This window comes from Rhinoderma darwinii, chromosome 5, assembly GCF_050947455.1.
Source record: "Rhinoderma darwinii isolate aRhiDar2 chromosome 5, aRhiDar2.hap1, whole genome shotgun sequence".
Lineage (NCBI taxonomy): Eukaryota > Metazoa > Chordata > Amphibia > Anura > Rhinodermatidae > Rhinoderma > Rhinoderma darwinii.
The window spans coordinates 41,933,054-41,954,832 of record NC_134691.1 but is presented as its reverse complement, the minus strand read 5'-3'; the positions used below and the strand labels follow the sequence as shown (position 1 = coordinate 41,954,832).

The 21,779-nt window shown below is 40.3% G+C and overlaps 1 protein-coding gene across 1 annotated transcript in view; it reads right to left on the bottom strand.

Annotated features, from left to right (window-relative positions):
- Positions 1-15,200, bottom strand: part of NCALD (neurocalcin delta) — an 83,243-nt gene extending 68,043 nt beyond the window's left edge. The window contains exon 1 of the mRNA XM_075825903.1: positions 15,055-15,200. The gene's annotated coding sequence lies outside the window, so the exon portion shown is untranslated. The remainder of the gene's footprint in view (positions 1-15,054) is intronic.
- Positions 15,201-21,779: the final 6,579 nt, after the last annotated feature.

Here is a 21,779-nt window from a genome sequence, read left to right as displayed (position 1 = left end):
CAAGAAATTGCGACAAATCACCATTCATGTAAATGGGGCAATGCTGTAGTTTGCTGCACAGGTGCTTGTCGGGAGCGTCGCTGTGCTGGAAAAAAACTGTAAGGGGGACATAGCGCTAAGGCTGGGTTCACACTAGCGTTTGGATTTCCGTTGTTCTTCTCCGTCAGACGAGCAGTACATTGGAAATACTGGAAGCGCTGGTTCCGTTACATGGCGGACACCACCGGCGGCGAACGGAAACTATTGACTCTAATGGGTTCCATTGGGTGTCGGCAGGGCTGTCCGTGGTTTTACCGTAAACAATAGCGCAGCATGCCACGCTATTGTTTCCAGTATTTTCGGCCAGATCTACAACGGAGCCTCCAATGCAGATGTGAACGAGGCCTAAATCTTCATTGACAGAATCGTGGTAGTCCCAGCAGTTGGACCCCCACCAATCAGAAAGGGTTGGCATATCCTAGTGATATCCCATCACTTTCTTTGATGGTAAAACTCCTGTAACTTCAGGAATATATAGAAAGGTAAATGCTGATAGTCACCTCTGTATTTAACATGCAAAGAACCAGAAGAATAATTGATGCTTTCAAGTTGTCACAGCTGCTGCTCACGTCAGATTGGTAACTATCTGTCAAACTGCCAGCCCAAGGGTTTGTAGCCTTTCTGCCAATACACTAGGATGGAAACATATTGATTCCCTTCAGTCAATGCTACACGTCTTATTCAGTTACATATCTTTATTCATTGCAAACTTGATTTAAAAACTTTTCAAACCGCCCCCAAATATATATGAAGTACACAACAAGAATTCTTATGCCATTTTTTGCAATTCTATCATCTGGTGACGGTCTATATTTTTTACAAAGTAACAAGAAAACCAGAAGCAATGACAAGAGAAGAGGAGTAAATAAAGAATTAGTTTGGAATAGTTTAGCTGATAATGTAAGCATGATGGATGAACCCATTACACACACTGAAAAAACCGCAGGATTCCTAGAATTACATAGAGGATTCTGCTTAAAAAGGGCATAGGCAAGAGCTAGGATTAATGGGATGAAGTTTACAATCTATTTTTAAAGAAAGAGTGACAAAGCCAGGGCTGGGCATGAAGGGTCTCAGGGCTGATAATGAGCTGGATATGTGACTGAATTCATTTTGAGTTTCGTTTTCTATCGAAAACTTTTGCAACCCCTATCTGCTATTGCAGCAGATAGGCGCTGCAATGTAGATTACAGTAACGTTTTTATTTTTAAAAAACAAGCATTTTTGGCCAAGTTATGACCATTTTTGTAGTTATGCAAATGAGGCTTGCAAAAGTCCAAGTGGGTGTGTCTAAAAGTAAAAGTCCAAGTGGGCGTGTATTATGTGCGTACATCGGGGCGTTTTTAATACTTTTACTAGCTGGGCGTTCTGATGAGAAGTATCATCCACTTCTCTCTTCAGAACGCCCAGCTTCTGACAGTGCAGATCTGTGACGTCACTCACAGGTCCTGCATCGTGTCGGACACATCGGCACCAGAGGCTACAGTTGATTCTGCAGCAGCATCGGCGTTAGCAGGTAAGTAGCTACATCGACTTACCTGCTAACGCCGATGCTGCTGCAGAATCAACTGAAGCCTCTGGTGCCGATGTGTCCTCGCTCGTCTGACACGATGCAGGACCTGTGAGTGACGTCACAGATCTGCACTGTCAGAAGCTGGGCGTTCTGAAGAGAAGAGGATGTTACTTCTCGTCAGAGCGCGCAGCTAGTAAAAGTATTAAAAATGCCCCGATGTACGCACATAATACACGCCCAGTTGTACTTTTACTTTTAAACACGCCCACTTGGACTTTTGCAAGCCTCATTTGCATAACTACAAAAATGGTCATAACTTGGCCAAAAATGCTCGTTTTTTAAAAATAAAAACGTTACTGTAATCTACATTGCAGCGCCGATCTGCTGCAATAGCAGATAGGGGTTGCAAAATCTGGTGACAGAGCCTCTTTAACTATATTATATAAAATATATGCCAGTGATAAATTGAGGTACCCTGGGTCCAACAGAGGGTCTGATCTCCAGCTATCCAGAAACAAATTTCTTCAGGAGTTCGGGATCAAGTGACCCAGTCCACTGTCAACTTGAGAAGGCGTTGTCCGCTGCTAGACCTCATAAACCCTATTGTGTCTGGACCTCATTGTCATGTCATCACCTGAACTCACCGGAGGATCATCAGGTCTCCTGGTGGACCAATTTAAACCCTAGTCATATGCCGCATTCACCGGTACTTTACTTTGACTTTTACAAATAGCAGAGTAAAAATAATCCTAGGAGAGAAGTTATATTCTGCCGTACATTCTTCTTCCTGCTGTCAGATAAAGGAGGCCACATATTGGCAGACGTTTCACTCCTATGGATGGAGAGAGTAAGACATGTTTCCATGTTTTTAAATAAGCTGATAGGAGAAGACAACTCGTGGACTGAAGGACTCAAGAATTATTTTTTTTAGGTGGAAATGATCTTTAAAGTTAAAATAAAGAAGAGTTGCCTATTACGTATAAAATATACGATTTTGTAAATTATAGTATTAATACAAAAATAAAGATAAGGAGTGAAATCACGGCATGTTTATTAAAGGGGCTGTCTGAGGTTTGGAAGAAAAAAATTCTCATCCTGTTCCTGCCAATATTTGCTACTGGTTCCCATCAGGCCTGTGTTTTTTTAGTAGTCCTAAGTGGTTTTGCATCAACAGTGACAAGGCCATGTCGGCCAATCATTGCAGGCCGCAGTGATGTTTTGTCCGACTGAATCCAAAGGCCTAGAAAGTTTAAAAAAAAATAATTCTTACAGATTTCTGGTATTTGGGGGAAATGTCCTAATTTTGGAAACTCCTTAGAAATCCTCTATGGCGGCTGATAATATAATGTTCTCTGTTCTGTCTGACCAGCTCCTAATAACCTCTGACACCTCCAACCGTCACACAAAGAGCGGGCTCTTCTAGTCTCATACAATGGCATTTTTTTTTTCAAATCATCAATGGGGGGGGGTTGAATGTCTGGGTCTCCCTCTTTTCTTAAGTTCTTGACTATGAGAAAATGTCTAGAAAAAGAAAAATCAGCAAAAGAATAAAACATGTTTTAAACCTATGTGAGACTAAAGTGTCCACAAAGACGGAGGGAATTCCAACCCATTCTGTCAATGAAGTGTTTACATGAGATCTGTAGATTCGTGGAATAACAGATGCTCGTAGCTACTAAGGATATTGATAGTCCAGCTATTAATGCACAGGAGTCTAGGAAGACAGCGAGCTCTTTGCAAGTCAGGTCATTGGAAGTGTCAACTCCTGTTGGCACTAAAAGTTTTGCGGCTAGATTCCAGGAGGGGATAAAATTCCATAGGGATCCTTTTTAAAGTTACAGTGAGCAGCGGCCTGATTATCAAACACACTTCTACCCCTCTGATAATGCAGGGGTCCCCATGAGCTACAAATGCCAGCATGTCTAGCGAGAAACTGAATAAACCCGAACATACACATTAGATTCATATGGTCCAATTTTTGGGATCGAATATGTTTGGGGGATGGGTGGTTGCCTGACCATGTTAAGAATCTACTCTTAGGAAAGGAAGTAGACAAGCAGTGGCTCTGAATATGGGGGTGTGATAGGGTGACCAGGAAGGCTACAATTAATGTGTTGCCTTTGTATGTACGCCCCCGCATAGCAGCCTGTTTGGCCAAGTCAAAGACAGAGGTTAATGGAGGAAGCAGCGGATACATTTTCCCTTACAGCAGACTGTTATCTTACATCTATGTCGCATGGCATGCGCTAAGTCTAGATCAAGTGCTCATTTAAAGGAATGGTCTCAACAGGACACTCTTTTTTTAAAGGAAAGCTACCTGTCAATCAGCTGATCTCCATGGGTCTGACCCCAGCGATCGGTTGATATCACTGGGGAAGTTGCGGCAGCCACACATTTCCCCTGCAGCGGCCACTAGAGGGGAGATGTAGCATTATATGGCACTCATTCAAATAAATGGGCGGCCATGTAAACAATTTCCGGCGGAGAATGAGCCACTCTCTCTTATCAGCTCTCTGCTTTGACTAGTAGGGAACTCTCAGGAACCCCTCTATACCCTAATACTCCCTATGAACAGGTTTTGTATACTTTAGACAACCCCTTTAAGTGTAAGGTAATTTTTGATGACTTTTTCAGCATTTTTTTCTTCTTATATAATATAAAGTATCACCTTCAGGGCAGAATGGCAAAATTTAGATGTTTCACTTATGACTGTTTTATGACAGTCTGTAGTCTCCATCCAATTCAGGCAACATGAGGGATAAGGGAACTTACAGGAAGGTTGATTTCATTATTATTTAGTAATAATAATAATAATAATAATAATAATAATTTAAAAAAAAAGAAACACTCCTGCAGCATAAGTATGAGCTCATTCTTACTGACAGGTGAGATGAAGAAGTCACTGATCAATGTCCACATATCAAACAGATATTCTATAAATTAGTGTAACTAAACTTTTAAAAAACTTTTGACATGTCATAGTGACTTATCAGAAGTTTTTGATCGGTGGTGGTAGTCCGAGCACTGAGACCCCCACCGATCGCTAAAACAAAGTGGCAGAAGCGCTCAGTTGAGTGCTGTGCCGCTTAGTTTCTGATGGGCTCTGCTTGGCTTTCATCGGAGCAACATATGGTCTCAATAGAAAGTCTATGAGTCCCTACATCGCTCCCTACATTGAGTCCCAATCAGAAAAAATAGCGGCACAGCGTACACCAAAGCGCTTCTGGCGCTTTGTCTTAGCGATCGGTAAGGGTCTCAATGCCCGAAACCCCCACCGATCAAAACTCCTGACGTGTCACTATGACATGTCAAAACTTTTTTTTTAATTTAGTTACCCTTTAAGAAATATTTTTCTTTTTTTGTCTAATGGTATAATACCAATGTTGCAACAGGAATGCCTCTCATTAATGCATGTACTAATTGTATATGGACCAATGCAGTATTACAAGGACGTGCACAGTTGTTTATTAAGGTGTAACTATAATGCAAATACTTAAAATATATATATATATATATATATATATATATATATATATATATATATATGTATGGGATAATACCAAGACCATATAAGAGTGCGAGGCTGCATTTATACAGTCGGAGGTCCGTTATTTCTTATAATAGACATTTCAGCTGCGGAAGACCCTGTTTTTGAAAGGTAAAGGTAAGCTTCCTGTCTACCATTGAATGATCAACATAAAACGCCCTCGTGCTTTTCAACAAGACAGGCTGCTGCAGCATCTGAAGAGTGTATTATGTTCTGCAGCAGCAGGGACACAAAACTGATCTGTGACAGACTGCTTGTACAGGAAGAGATAAGTAGCGCCTATGTATTGCCGCTCATCTCTACATAATCACCAGGTTCTGACATCATAATGTGACGTTTATATAAATATTATTCACAGACATGTCAATGGAGAATTTCCATTAATGTGTATTATATGCCTATTATCGCATTTGCTTCCTTTAAAGTCACAAGGGATTGTAATTTCTGAAGAGAGAGGCTATCAGCAGGAAGGTCTGTGAACAAAAGATTGCCTGGATTGGATACAATAGTAGCTAGGATACAATAGTTTAAGAAGTATCAAGCCTGTATGAGGCTTTTAGTCTTTGGTCAAAAAGAATTGTCTCATTTATTGACAGCAAGCGGAGATTGAAACACAAAGTATATTATAAAGTTGAAGAACTTTTCATTGAACAGTGATTAAGCTTTATTTATATAAAACCAGAACTCCCTTTAACACTGTATGTATTAACTTAATCCCTTGCGGAAGAAAATTTGAAAAATGGCGACATTTTGTAACCACGAAATCTAAACAAAAAAATAGTCAAGAGCAAACCAGGCACCAAAACCACAGAGCAAATGTCAAGGTGGCTAAACATACAGGCGACATTGTTTAAATGCAGAACAGATACATTGATACAGAAACGTCAGCTCAGGAAGTTCATCAGCGAATGTTTTGTAGACAAAGGTTTGTTATTAAAATAGGTGTAAAATTACATATTTAATAACCACAAACATTTGCTTTCATTAGATCACGAGCATTAGAGCGATGAAAGCGAAATATTCATTGCTCACTATTGTTACCGCACAGCACAGGATTACGTGTAATACTCCATCCATTAAAGCGTAGTCGACTACACTATTGCTTCCGGCAAAAATACGGGTCCGGTGTAAAACAGGCGAGGCAAACGGAAACCACGGGGCATGGATCCGTCACCATTGAAATCAATAGTGATCAAAACGGAAACCTCTGGTTTCCGTCTGTGTCAGTTTGTGTCTGTTCAGGGTCCCGTTCTGATGGAAAGCTCCAATGGAACCTCAGAACGGGACCCCAACACAGATGTGAACGAGGCTTAAATCATGTCCCCTTTTTCCAACTCTTATGAAAACTTCTTAAGGGCATGCCCCCACGTGGCGGATTTCCTCCGCAACTGTCCGCATCAATGCCGCACAGAATCTGCCCAAAATGTGCAGTAAATTGATGCAGACTAGCTGCTGCGGACTGTGTTACATAGTTACATAGTTACATAGTTAGTACGGCTGAAAAAAGACACATGTCCATCAAGTTCAACCAAGGGAAGGGAAAAGGGAAGGAAAAATTTCTACACATAGGAGCTAATATTTTTTTGTTCTAGGAAATTATCTAACCCTTTTTTAAAGCCATCTACTGTCCCTGCTGTGACCAGCTCCTGCGGTAGACTATTCCATAAATTCACCGTTCTTACTGTAAAGAAGCCTTGTCGCCTCTGCAGCTTGAACCTTTTTTTCTCCAGACGGAGGGAGTGCCCCCTTGTTTTTTGAGCGGGTTTTACAAGGAACAGGATATCACCATATTTTTTGTATGTGCCATTAATATATTTATATAAGTTAATCATGTCCCCCCTTAGTCGTCTTTTTTCAAGGCTAAATAGGTTTAATTCTTTCAATCTTTCCTCATAACTTAAATTCTCCATGCCCCTTATTAGCTTCGTTGCTCTTCTTTGTATTTTTTCCAACTCCAGGGCATCCTTTCTATGAACTGGAGCCCAGAACTGAACTGCATATTCTAGATGAGGCCTCACTAATGCTGTGTAAAGTGGTAATATTACATCTCTGTCCCGCGAGTCCATGCCTCTTTTAATACACGACAATATCCTGCTGGCCTTTGAAGCAGCTGATTGACACTGCATGCTGTTATTGAGTTTATGATTTACAAGTACACCCAGATCCTTCTCAACAAGTGAATCCGCCAGTGTAGCGCCCCCTAGGACATATGATGCATGCAGGTTGTTGGTACCCAGATGCATAACTTTACATTTATCTACATTAAACTTCATTTGCCAAGTGGACGCCCAAACACTTAGTTTGTTTAAATCTGCCTGTAATTCATGAACATCTTCCATAGTCTGAACTATATTACATAGCTTGGTGTCATCTGCAAAAATAGAAATAGTGCTATTAATCCCTTCCTCTATATCATTAATAAATAAGTTGAATAATAGTGGTCCCAGCACTGAACCCTGGGGTACACCACTTATAACCGGTGACCATTCAGAGAAGGAATCATTGACCACAACTCTCTGGATACGGTCCTTGAGCCAATTCTCAATCCAATTACAAACTATATTTTCTAAACCTATAGTCCTTAATTTACCCATTAGGCATCTATGGGGGACAGTGTCAAATGCCTTTGCAAAGTCCAAAAACACTAAATCCACAGCGGCCCCTCTGTCTAGACTTCTGCTTACCTCTTCATAAAAACAGTTTAGGTTAGTTTGACAACTTCTGTCCTTAGTAAAACCGTGCTGGCTGTCACTTATAATGCTATTTATTGTCACATAATCCTGTATATAGTCCCTCAATAGCCCCTCAAACATTTTCCCCACGATGGATGTTAAGCTTACTGGTCTATAATTACCCGGGGAAGACCTAGAGCCCTTTTTGAAAATAGGCACCACATTTGCCCTGCGCCAGTCCCTTGGCACTATACCAGTCACTAGAGATTCTCTGAATATTATGAAAAGGGGGACAGAAATAACTGAACTAAGCTCTTTAAGAATTCTAGGGTGTAACCCATCTGGTCCCGGAGCCTTGTGCACATTTATTTTATTTAATTTAGCTTGGACCATCTCTACATTCATCCAATTCAGTATATCAACTGATATATTAACAGCACTGGCACCGGCTACATCAGCTGCTCCTTCTTCAGTTGTATATACAGAGCTAAAGAACCCATTTAGTAACTCTGCCTTCTCTTGATCTCCTGTGATCAACTCCCCATTACCACTATCTAGGGGTCCTACATGTTCAGACCTTGGCTTTTTTGCATTTATATACTTGAAGAATTTTTTGGGATTTGTTTTACTATCCTTGGCCACCTGCCTTTCATTTTGTATTTTTACTAATTTTATTACATTTTTACAGATTTTATTAAGCTCTTTATATTTTACAAAGGCTACAGCTATACCCTCAGATTTGTATTTTTTAAATGCCCTTTTTTTGTCATGTATCCCTTTCACAGAAGGTGTAAGCCATGTGGGGTTTAATTTGAGTCGTTTATACTTGTTACCTATAGGAATAAATTTTGCACTATAATAACTCAAAGTAGATTTGAAAATCTCCCATTTATCATTTGTTCCATTATTTGACATTAGTTCTTCCCAGTCTATATCCTGAATTGCAGCCCTCATCCTGGGGAAATTGGCTTTCTTAAAATTAAATGTTTTTGCCCTCCCAGCCTGCGTTTGTTTTTTACAGTATAGGTAAAATGTAACTATATTGTGATCACTGTTACCGAGGTTTTCACGAACATTGACATTCCCAACAAGATCTGCATTATTAGAAATGACCAGATCCAACAGAGCTTCACCTCTAGTCGGGTCTTCCACAAACTGGCCCATAAAATTTTCCTGCAACAGGTTGAGGAAATGTCTCCCCTTTGCAGTTGAAGCCGAACCATGACACCAATTAATATCCCGGAAATTAAAATCTCCCATTATCACTACAGTACCCGCCTGTGCAGCCCGCTCCATCTGTTTATATAGCTGAACTTCCATCTCCTCAGTTATATTGGGGGGTCTATAGATTACACCAAAAGTATTTTTTTCAGTGTTTACCTCCCTTTCTAGTTCCACCCACAAGGTTTCAACCTCCTCACAGTCTTCACCCACTATTGTCTCTTTCACACTCGCCTTCATATCACTTCTCACATACAGACATACACCACCACCTTTCCTATTTGTCCTGTCTTTACGAAAAAGTGTAAAACCCTGTAGATTTACAGCCCAGTCATGTGAAGAGTCCAGCCATGTTTCAGCAACACCAACTATATCTATGTTAAAAGTGCTTCCCTTCTCTCTATCAGTGCAGGATAGAGAGAAGGGACAGCACTTTCCCTAGTGAAAGTAAACGAATTTCATACCTACTGGCCGTTGTCTTGGTGACGCGTCCCTCTTTCGGCATCCAGCCCGACCTCCCTGGATGACGCGGCAGTCCATGTGACCGCTGCAGCCTGTGATTGACTGCAGCCGTCACTTAGACTGAAACGTCATCCTGGGAAGCCGGACTGGAGACAGAAGCAGGGAGTTCTCGGTAAGTATGAACTTCTATTTTTTTTACAGGTTGCTGTATATTGGGATCAGTAGTCACTGTCCAGGGTGCAGAAACAGTTACTGCCGATCGCGTAACTCTTTCAGCACCCTGGACAGTGACTATTTACTGACGTCTCCTAGCAACGCTCCCGTAATTACGGGAGCCCCATTGACTTCCTCAGTCTGGCTGTAGACCTAGAAATACATAGGTCCAGCCAGAATGAAGAAATGTTATGTCAAAAAAGCAAGACGCATCCGCAGCACATATAACATTTTCATGACAGCTGCGGACTTCATTGCGGAATTTAGAATCTCCATTGAAGTCAATGGAGAAATTCCGCCGTGAGTCCGCAACCAGTCCGCCACAACTCCGCAACAGCCATTGCATGCTGCGGACACCAAATTTCACACCGCAGCCTATGCTCCGCAGCGGAATTTTACACATCGTCTAAACGAACACTGCTAAATAAAAGTGGAAGTCAATGGAGAAACGGCTCCGCTGCGGATTAACGCTGCAGAGTGTCCGCAGCGGAATTCAAGAGGAAATCCGCCACGTCTGGCCATGCCCTAAGTGTCATAAAAACTGTTGTGGGGCTTGATAAATATGATGCTCAGCCAGAGTGCCGTTTTTTTTAATACAATTCCGTAAAAAAAAAAACTAGCAGATATGCACAATTTCTTCACTCTGGGGCTACCAAATAATGTTGTTATCCAAGGTATGTTCATAACATTAGAGTGCGGACTGTAGAGCGCTTCAACATATAAGCCTCTAGCGCATTTGTGTGCAGTGATCTCCAAACACAGAACTATAGAACAAATACTAAAATCTGAATTGTCAATCCCACTGCAGGCCAGACCCAAATTGAGATGCTCAGCAATGTAAATATTGGGGCAAGTAAGGAATATTTTTTTTTTATTCAACTGCACCGTTCTCTTTATAATATGCCATAATATTTTTACAATTTGTGTTAAATTTCTAGAGGGCCCATTTAATATTTTATTTTTGAATTGTTTTGGGGAAAGGTGAATCACAAGTAATATAAAATTCATTATAGAAACCATAGGTGTGGTTGCCCAGCTTTCCTTAAAAGCTATGTACTCTTTTACAATTTTTTTTTTTTTTTATTGAATCAATGTGTTTTTTGTGTTTTTAAAAACTTTTCTAATTGACTTCTATTAATTAGTTTGTTTTTTTACTTTTTAGTGATCTGTCAGTTGAGCTGAACTGACTGATTTGGCTGAGAGAAAATGATACAGCTTCTATGCATACAGGATACATAGAAGCTGTACCAAAAAAAATAGATAAAAGTCAATTAGAAACACAAAAAAATGTATTTAATAAAAAAATATATATAATTCATTTAAAAGTGTACGTGCTGAAAGGCAAATCTGCCTACTTGTATAGTGATGCTGGAGCAATGTACCAATGAATAATTAGGCAGATTTGCATTAAAAGAGTTGCCTGTATTAAGACACTTTATTTGATGCTCCAGTATCACCATATATGCAACATTTCAGACATACAGACCGTCCCCGCCAATTTGCACAGCCCCTTTTTGTTACAATGGTCCCCATCAATAAGCTGATGACACAGCATGTGCTGGGATCTGCAGTGATAAACTGTAATCTGTTGAGGGAACTAAAAGCAAGTGTTCAATTTCCCTGCAGCACCACCACAGGAGAAAGGGAGTATTACAGAATTCTTATTGAAACCAATAGGCAGTCTGTGTAATGCACATATGTGCTGGGTCCTCCAGAGTGAGAGATGCTCTTTGTAGAGCCACTCTTTGCTTTGGCTAATGGGTGAGAGAAATACATAAGGGGTCCTCTCTATTAACTCAGAATTCCCTAATGGGTTTTCTTAAACAGATAACCCCTTAAAAGATTCTAGAAAAACTTTTTACCAGAGGACTGCTCAATGACTAACATTTCCAGCTGACTTTTTATTTAGGGGGAAATTGCGATTTATAGAACAAGATAAAATCTTGTTGACATAATATAAGAATAAGGGTGTTGAATCATTTATATGTATGACTAATGCCACAGCTACAGATGTAATAGTGTCCTGAGACCATATCAAATCTTACTGCAAACCTTTTACGCACACATATAAGCCTGAGCCACCCAAACATCTGTAAGATGTTTTACCACTATGTACGCCTTCTGTATCTTAAAGGCTGTCTAGATAGATAGATAGATAGATAGATAGATAGATAGATAGATAGATAGATAGATAGATAGATAGATAGATAGATAGATAGATAGATAGATAGATAGATAGATAGATAGATAGATAGATAGATAGATAGATAGATGAGACAGATAGATAGATAGATAGATAGATAGATAGATAGATAGATAGATAGATAGACAGATGGATATGACATAGATAGATAGATAGATAGATAGATAGATAGATAGATAGATAGATAGATAGATAGACAGACAGACAGACAGACAGACAGACAGAGAGAGAGAGAGAGAGAGAGAGAGAGAGATAGATAGATAGATAGATGATAGATAGATAGATGGACAAATGTATTTTTATTGAGTCAATATAGGTGTACACACAGATGTAGCAGTGCAGAGTAGCAGATGTAGCAGACTAATTTTGGCCGATGTAGTGAGCGCCGATCAACGAGACAGCTCGTTGATCGGTGTTCGTTTGCTCCTGTCACAAGGGGCTATGCATGGGGACGAGCGGTAGTTACTGCCATCATTCGTCCCCATACCTTATTAACATGAACTCTTGTCTACCCGATAATTGCCCAGTGTAAAACCCCCTACAGTCTACAAGATTTACCAAAGATGTGTTTGTAATATACCAATATGTTGTGTTATCTAAGTTTGCATGAAACTAAGGGAAACCTGCTGCATTATCTTAACCCACACAGTCATCATGATGCTGAAAATGACCCATCTATATTTATCTATCTCTGACATAGGCCGGGATTAGAATACTTAGCATAGATAAATCCTATTCTCACAAGCAAATCAAATCTATACTGAAAAAGGGAGTTACTGCATTTCAAAAGCAAATATTAGATTGTAATATAATGTACATAAGGCAGTCCTAGCTGCAGTAGTACCAAGCCTTGCCAGCTGGCACAGCCCTATCTACAGGCATAAGTAAAGTTCCTGTGGTTAACATTTAGCTATATGTTTATTTTTCAAGCTCTATGTGACAAGCAACAGCTGAAATGCCATAGAAAAGCTGTGTAACTGCTCCACAGCCCCAGTGACCAAGTCTCTGCCCAACAGATTGCATCATATAACTATCAGGCTATGTTCACACGCTTACTAAAAAATGTCTGAAAATACAGAGCTGTTTTCAAGGGAAAACAGCTCCTGAATTTCAGCCGTTTTTTAAGTAAACTCGAGTTTTTGCAGCGTTTTTTTACGGCTGTTTTTGGAGCTGTTTTTCTATAGAGTCAATGAAAAACGGCTCCAAAAACGGCCGAAAATAAGCCGTGTGAACATACCCTCACAATCCACCCACATCACAGGTGGCAACTACTTATACTTTATTATAATTTTTTGCAAGCAAATCTGGATAATCTGCAAACCCCGGCAATAGTCACATATAGACATTAGTCAAGTGTTACATAGGTGCAATGTACCAGAATATGGGTGTAATATACTGTAATATTGTACAATAAAGTGTTATATCAGTACATACAATACTGTGCTTTTTAGGTGCAATACACAAAGTAGTAGTGGCATATTGGCGCAAAACAGTGCTACACATGGATAGTGCTATATGGGTGTAATATATAGTGTTATTATGCTGGTGAAATACAGTCCTATCTGGATTCATTATAGTGATACATGGGTGCAATATATAGTGTAATCTAGGTGCAATACAGTGCTATCTGGATACTCAATAGTGCTACATTGGTGTAATATATAGTCTAATGTAGGTGCAATACAGTGCTATCAAGATACATTATAGTGATACATGGGTGCAATATATATAGTGTAATGTAGGTGCAATGCAGTGCTATCAAGATACATTATAGTGCTACATGGGTGCAATATATATAGTGTAATGTAGGTGCAATACAGCGCTATCTGGATACATCATAGTGCTACGTGGGTGTAATATATATAGTGTAATGTAAGTGCAATACAGTGCTATCTGGATACATCATAGTGCTACGTGGGTGTAATATATATAGTGTAATGTAGGTGCAATACAGCGCTATATAGATACATTATAGTGCTACATGGGTGCAATATATATAGTGTAATGTAGGTGCAATGCAGTGCTATCTAGAAACATTATAGTGCTATATGGGTGTAATATATAGTGGAATGTTAGTGCAATACAGTGATATCTGGATACATCATAGTGCTACATGGGTGTAATATATAGTGTAATGTAAGCGCAATACAGCGTTATCTGGATACATTATAGTGATATATGGGTGCAATATATAGTGTAATGTAAGTGCAATACAGCGCTATCTGGATACATTATAGTGATATATGGGTGCAATATATAGTGTAATGTAGGTGCAATACAGCGTTATCTGGATACATTATAGTGCTACATGGGTGCAATATATAGTGTAATGTAAGTGCAATACAGTGATATCTGGATACATTATAGGAATATATGGGTGCAATATATAATGTAATGCAGGTGCAGTAGATTGCAAAATGAAAAGTAATAAAGGGATGCAATATGTAGTTTAATATAGGTACAATACAATGTTATATGGATGCATAATAGTTGCTATATATTTGCAAACGACATAAAATACAGAGCTATATACTGTAAGTGCTGTGTAGTACAGATGCAATAAAGGTACCATATAGATTTATGTGGGTGCAAGATTGTACTATATAGTGTGATTTTTGATAGATTACACTGAATATGTAACTATATGGAAGCAACAGATATGGGTGCAATTTAGTTCCTTATCTTATTTCAATACAGAGCTGTATATGTGCCATACAGTTCTAAATGGGTGCAGTATAGTAGAGCATAGGTAGAGTTTAGTGCTATATCTGTCTGTACACACACAGCATGTATTTATGTGACACACTCACTTACATGTTGCTAATCTGGAAACTATGTTTGCAATTAATAAATAAATAAATAAACAAAAACAAAATGTTACTAATAAAAAAGCAGCGCTGCTGTGCACAATCAATGGTAGAATTATAATAGCCATATGCAAGAGTTTCCTTCCTGAGGGCTGCACTGAATGAGACTACTACTGTACAGCACTTACAGAATGTCTGAGTTGGACTGAAATAGAACTATGCATGAGATATGTGGCCACTTCCTTCTGCCTTGTGTTGCAATCTGACAATCTACAGAAAGTGCTGATCGCATGTACATGTGCCTGAAAGTTGTGCCTGCCCGATACAATGTTGCAAGCAGGGAACAGAATTCGATGGAATGTCAATAATCTGCTTACCAGATGCAACGGTGATCAGATATTTAATAGTCCATTCTCCTGCAGACAATGAGAAGCCTCAGTAGTAGCAGCAGCAGCAGCAGCAGACAGATCCTCCTGCTCCACCATGCAGCACATTCACAAGCCTCTGGGCTGTGTGGCTTAATGCTCAGGCTCTGCCTCCTGTTGACGTCAAATTCACTGTCACATAAGCCAAGAGAGCACTGGTTGTCCTAGCAACTCCAGGGCTGCTCTGAAATGATTTCAATAGGGTCATCCTTCATACTGTGTGCACATTGCAATCATTACAGAACCTCCAGCCTCATCTACATAGCAGATCACAACTTGTCCTACACTTTCTAAGAATGTAAATATTTGTTTCTTTGCAGGATTTTAGGAAATACTATGTAGCCAATTATTAGTTTGGTGGGAATGGGGGATAAAGGGGCTGCAGAGGGGTTAATTTGCATGACAGGCATGGAAGGGGGCTTGTATTATGTCCAGTGTGCGGTATAATAATAGGGGTCTGCTAGGCAACTGGTCAAGCTAAATTGGAAAAAGCATCTTGTGTTCAGTAGTGGAATGTGGATGCAGAGAATAGAACTACAATCACAGTGTGCTTTATGGGAGAGGAGGTAGAACCTGCAGCCCCCATAAACCTATATGTGCCTATAAGCATGATTTTTTTTTTCTTTTTTTTTTTTCTTTCCCCAAAGCTTTGGAACATGCATACCCTTTTCAATAGTGTGGGGGGAAATGAATGGATGCAAGACCCCTGTGGTACGTAGCTCATCTCAATAGGAAACAATAGGATCAGATTTGAAAAAACCCAACTATGTTTCCCCTTTATGATCCACATAGACATTAGATTGTCGATAGATGCCATCAATATGTCATGGATACACCTTCAAAATGTTAATCTATATGGGCAGATGTCGTGACATCACCTGTTACATATCTCATATGTACCGTATAGGAAGCTGTAGACCATCTGATATGGTCGGAAAATATGATTGATATGGTCGGATATGATATGCTATGGTCGGAAAATATGATTGATATGGTCGGATATGATATGCTATGGTCGGAAAATATGATTGATATGGTCGGATATGATATGCTATGGTCGGAAAATATGATTGATATGGTCGGATATGATATGATATGGTCGGAAAATATGATTGATATGGTCGGATATGATATGGTCTGAAAATATGATTGATATGGTCGGATATGATATGATATGATAGATATAGTCGGAAAAAAAACAAAGGTCCATTAAGCCCAACCTATCAAACACACACAGACTGAGAGAGCGCTCTCTGCAGAACCACCAGCCTGTGTGTTTTCTCGCGGGAGGGAACACAGCGCAAGCCAACCTGACACTGTCCGTAGCTGATTGGACAGTGCGGAGCGAAGAGATCGCGCCCCCTTGCCGTTTAGTTAGATAGAGATGCCCCATTGACAGTTCAGGGGCTTATTTACATATCGGGCGCCAAATATAACAGCACCGATATCGGCGATATGTAAATATCGGAGGAAGAGAGGAAAAAAATGTAAAGTGAGACAGCGTTTGTGAAGCCCTGACTATTACATGCTGCACTCAGCCGCACATGTGTCGGCAGGTGTAAGGTTCTCTTTAAGAGAAAGACCTGAAAAGGAATGGCTATCCTAGATAGGAATTTTTACTGATGGAAGTAGTTGCAACATAAAGATGGGACAAGTGCAAAGGATGCAAAGAGGAACGCTGAAGAAACGGAACGATCAGACTAATGAATAGGAATATTTTTTTTCTTACTTCCCCTGCAGATGGAGTCTACTCATCTATGCTGACATGCTACTGCAGAGGCTCTGCTCCTTCCCTGACAAGCAGGACAGAGAGCTATTTCTATTGGCTGATCTGCAGTGAACAGAGAATCACTATGCAGAGACCTGGCTGATGGGAAAGTGACTAAACATGTGTGTTCACCAGCCCTCAGCTCATTAGGTGGACATGCGCATTGCTATAAATTTTGAACAGCAGGTGGCACCATACTTTGTATGTAAATGTCACAACTTTTCACTGGATTGTTTTGTTTTTTAACAGAATGTATATGGCAAACGTTGTTAATTTACAATGAATATGATATTTAATTGTGGGACAACCACTTTAACACGAGGATTGCAAAAGAGATATGATATGATCGATGTTTTGTAAGATTGTTGGTTGAAATGACAATGAGAAGTAGAAGAAACTTACAGTATTACAAATACTATACAGTATTTTGAGCCAGTGAACTACAAGGGTGAGGTTCTTTATGAAAAGGTTTTGCAGACATAAATATAATGATGACATTCCTAGTATGGAAGAGAGGCTGAGCTATTAGGAAGAACAATGGGAACAGTTGTGAGAGAATTAAGACACATAAAGAAGGAAGGCACACCTTTGTTGGCTTTGAAGGTTATTGTTAATGGTTTAAATTTTATGCAAGAACATACGAGGTGCCAGATTAGAAGATTACACACCAAAACATAATAAGATTATATTGGTGAAATAGATTAGCCTGATAGCATTAATCTAAAGGGGAACTCCAACTAAAAGTGGAGTTCACCATTATTTGTATTTAATATGGGGTCCTTCAGAATCTCCAATCAATAGAATGGCCCGGCCTGAATATATTTGGGACAAGTGGAAAACAAAAAGGAGAACAGTAAAAATCACTGAAATAAGGAGTGATAAGAGAGTGGAGCTAAAGTATATATGTTTACTTTTGAACATCATTTCACAGTATATGGATGCAAACTCCATAATCTTATTTTTATACTGATACTAAAGTACTGGGTATTTGGGTGTTACAGAGAGGGGTTCCAAATTTGGGACTCCCATCTATGGGCCAGAGCAAAGAGTCACTAGAAACTCCCACCTTAGCGGACTCAGCGCGACCATGTGCCACATGGTTGCCCATTCATTTACAATGAGTGGTTTCTCCTGGAACGACTTCATTCATGTCCAGTTGTGGATATGAAGGGAGATGGACATTTGCTATATTCGCCTGGTGTCCAAAACCTCAGACCCCATAACTTTACTGGTACAGAAATTTAGTAGCGTTCAGTTCAGTGATACAGTTCAGTACAATATTATTATAAGACCAAGACCATTGAAATTGTGTATAACAATGCTTCATAGACAAACAAATTCCCAATGTCCCGAAGTCTCTATAGTCCCACAAGAGTAAAGGCCCTTTTACACTGGCCAATTATCGGGCAAACTAGCGTTCACAGAACGCTCGTTCCCGATGATTGCGCTGTGTAAACAACGTTCATCAGATGAACGAGTAAACGCTCGTTCATCGGATGATTGCATCGTTTTAAATGCATAAACGTTTATCGTTGTTGGCAGCACATCTCCCTGTGTAACGTGCTGCCAACGCGATAGAACTGTCTGGGGACGAACGATCATAGTAACAAGCGCTCGTCTTCATACATAGCTTCTTGTGAAAGGAGCAAATGAGCGCCGATCGCCGAGATGTCTCGTAGATCGGCGATCGTTTACACAGCCCACGTCAGGACGTCTAATACTACCTTTAGGCTGGGTTCACACGAGCACATTAACGTCCGTAATGGACGGACGTATTTCGGCCAGAAGTCCCGGACCGAACTCAGTACAGGGAGCCGGGCTCCTAGCATCATAGTTATGTACGATGCTAGGAGTCCCTGCCTCTCCGTGGAACTACTGTCCCGTACTGAAAACATGATTACAGTACGGAACAGTTGTCCTGCAGAGAGGCAGGGACTCCTAGCATCGTACATAAGTATGATGCTAGGAGCCCGGCTCCCTGCACTGAGTTCGGTCCGGGACTTCCGGCCGAAATACGTCCGTCCATTACGGACGTTAATGTGCTCGTGTGAACCCAGCCTTAGACTCCCACAGGTACACAATTTCAAGCTGCAAAAAACCAAAAAAAAACCTGATCTGTGGATGAATCAGGTTCATTTCAGTGGGACTTAATTGGATGCTGAAGTATATCCTCGTGCATCAGTCTCATCATGATCAGTGTTTTTGTAGGACCTGTCTCGATCAATTTTTTTCTATTTTGTATAATTGAAATCAGTAGGTGATGGACCGAACAACTGATAGAAATTGATTACAATTTGTCAGCACTTTCTCAAATCCCCAAAAAGTGTGAACTTTTGCCTTACGCTGGTTTCCCAAGAACGCATGTCCGTATGATTAGGATCCATATTATAGCGGCAACACCTTGACCCCCCACAGATGGACGGAATCAAACTTAGGTCTAGATATGGTGTATGTAATATAGATACTGAAATGCTGCCAAATTACAGAAGTGTGAAACCAGCCCTAGCCATTTTCCATATTCTATAATAAGAGATGCAGCTTATGTGCCAGACATATCTAGATTTATGAGATAACTGGAGCAGAAATGATGTCCCTTCTGTCTCTTCAAATAGCTAGAATATTTATATAGCCATTTAAAATGCTAATATTTTCGTATCCCCTATTCTCCACATACCCGCTTATTAAACCTGATCTTCCCTGTGGAATTTCAAAATCCCTAACTCCAAATTTTGGTAGTGCCCAAGACAATAAAAAAGGATTTCCACTTTGTTAGTCAGGAATTATGAAACCTATGCGAGAATTTGATGAATAAATTCCATTTTGTATATCTCAACTAGTGAGTGACTCAGGAAATATATGTCCGACATATATCAAGTCATGTCTAAATTATGAGATCCCATATGGTGGCCGATTCCTTATACAACAAAGGTTATAATAGATTTGTGTAACAGAAATCGACATCACTGACACAATTTGTGCTATGAATAGAATTACTTCCCGTGACAAATTGTTTTGATCATGGCAAGAATCGCTACACTTACATTGTCACGTGTAGGAAAGTTCTGGCTGATTATCATCATACCGTATGTCTATGAAATCTACTGATCTTATCACTGTTTGCTGTGTTGTCTTCGTTTGTCATCCAGTTACACCTCTGACTACTTCTTCATCTTATAGCTGGTTCCAGGTAGTATTTACGTTACAGTTATAGAGTTATCCTTTTGTCACAGGGTCACCTAGGCTTCATAGAAATGTCAAGTCCCTGCACTCTCCTCCCTACTTCCCCTTCTCTCTGTAATTATTTTTTTTTTTTACAACAAAATCATAGTGCTTTATGGTCTTACAAGTACAATCTCTTTTGGATATGAAATGCCTTGCGATTAAGTTGCAGCCAGATTAACATTTCACCATGAAGCGATCAGCTATAAACTTCAAGTAAATGGCCGTCCATTTAATACAACAACAGACCAGGTCTGCCAGAGCAGGAGTTGCTGATACTTACTCTGGATCATAGAGGGAACATATATGCGGAAACCCCCACTATAGAGTACACATGCCCTAATAGGGCATATAAAAAAAGGGTTATCTGGGGGAGACAACCCCTTTAATGGGGGGACATCTCCAAATAAAGTTTTAAATCAATACCTGGACATCCGATTTAACTATTTTGACCAAAATAAGGTTTTAGATCCACATATTTTATAGTAATACCTGGAAATCCACTTTTTAGGCCAGGATCACACAAAGTTTTGATGCAGTTTTTGCGCCAGTTTTAATCTCAGCTTTTTGAACAAAAGTGGATCCAAATGGAGGGAAAGGTAGAAAGAAAAGACAGATGTATCTCCCTTCTTTTGTGTCCACTCCTGTGTCTGGCTCAAAAAAACTGCCCCAAAAACTGTGTGTGTGATCTTGGCCTAAGGGTGGATTCACACATCCTGTACTTGTTGCAGAATTTCAGTTGCGGAATCCACACCGAAATTACAAATACAGTACAATGTTAGTGAATGAGGTTTTAAAAGAACAAAACATTCACACAGTGTAAAATATCAGATGGGAATTGTAGGCATGCTGCGGATTTTCAAATCCACTTCATTTAAACTCCTCCTAGCCGCTGTCTTGTGGCTGGGGGAATGGGGGACCGGGGTACCAAGTTCTAGCGATCGGTGGGGGCAGAGGCGTAGCTAGGCATATGCCACAGGCGCAACTAGGAGGGAGGGTAAGGGGGCGCCAACGCACTAGCCGGGGCTCCCTCTAGAAGCAAAATCCCCGGCCAGAGCGTTGTCCATGCTCTGGCCAGGGATTCCACTCCTAGAGGGAGCCCCTGATGTCACTGTCACATATATGGACAGCGACATTAGGGGCTTCTCCATCAGCAGAATCACCAGCCAGAGCATATCTGGCCATATATGGACAGGAGAGGAATCCCTGGCCAGAGGGTCGACAATGCTCTGGCTGGGGATTCCACTCCTATAGGGGGGCTGTGTGGTACTATCTACAAGGGGCTGTGTGGCAGTATCTACAAGGGGTGTATGTGGCACTATCTACTGGTGGGGCTGTGTGGCACTATCTACAGGGGGGCATTGTGGCACTATCTACAGGGGGCTGTTTGGCGCTATCTACAAGGGGTTTGTGGTACTTTCTACAAGGAAACTGTGTGGCACTATCTACAAGGGGGGTGTGGCACTATCTACAGTGGGATGTGTGGCACTAGCTACAGGAGGGGCTGTGTGGCAATATCTACAAGGGGGTGTGGTACTATCTACAAGGAAGCTGTGTGGCAGTATCTTATTTCACTATATAGTCTCATTAACCTCAGTTATACAATCTGTTTTAGTGAGGCACTGACCACTTTAATTTATTTTCTTTTGATTAATTATTACATTAATTACTTTATATAACTATATTGCTT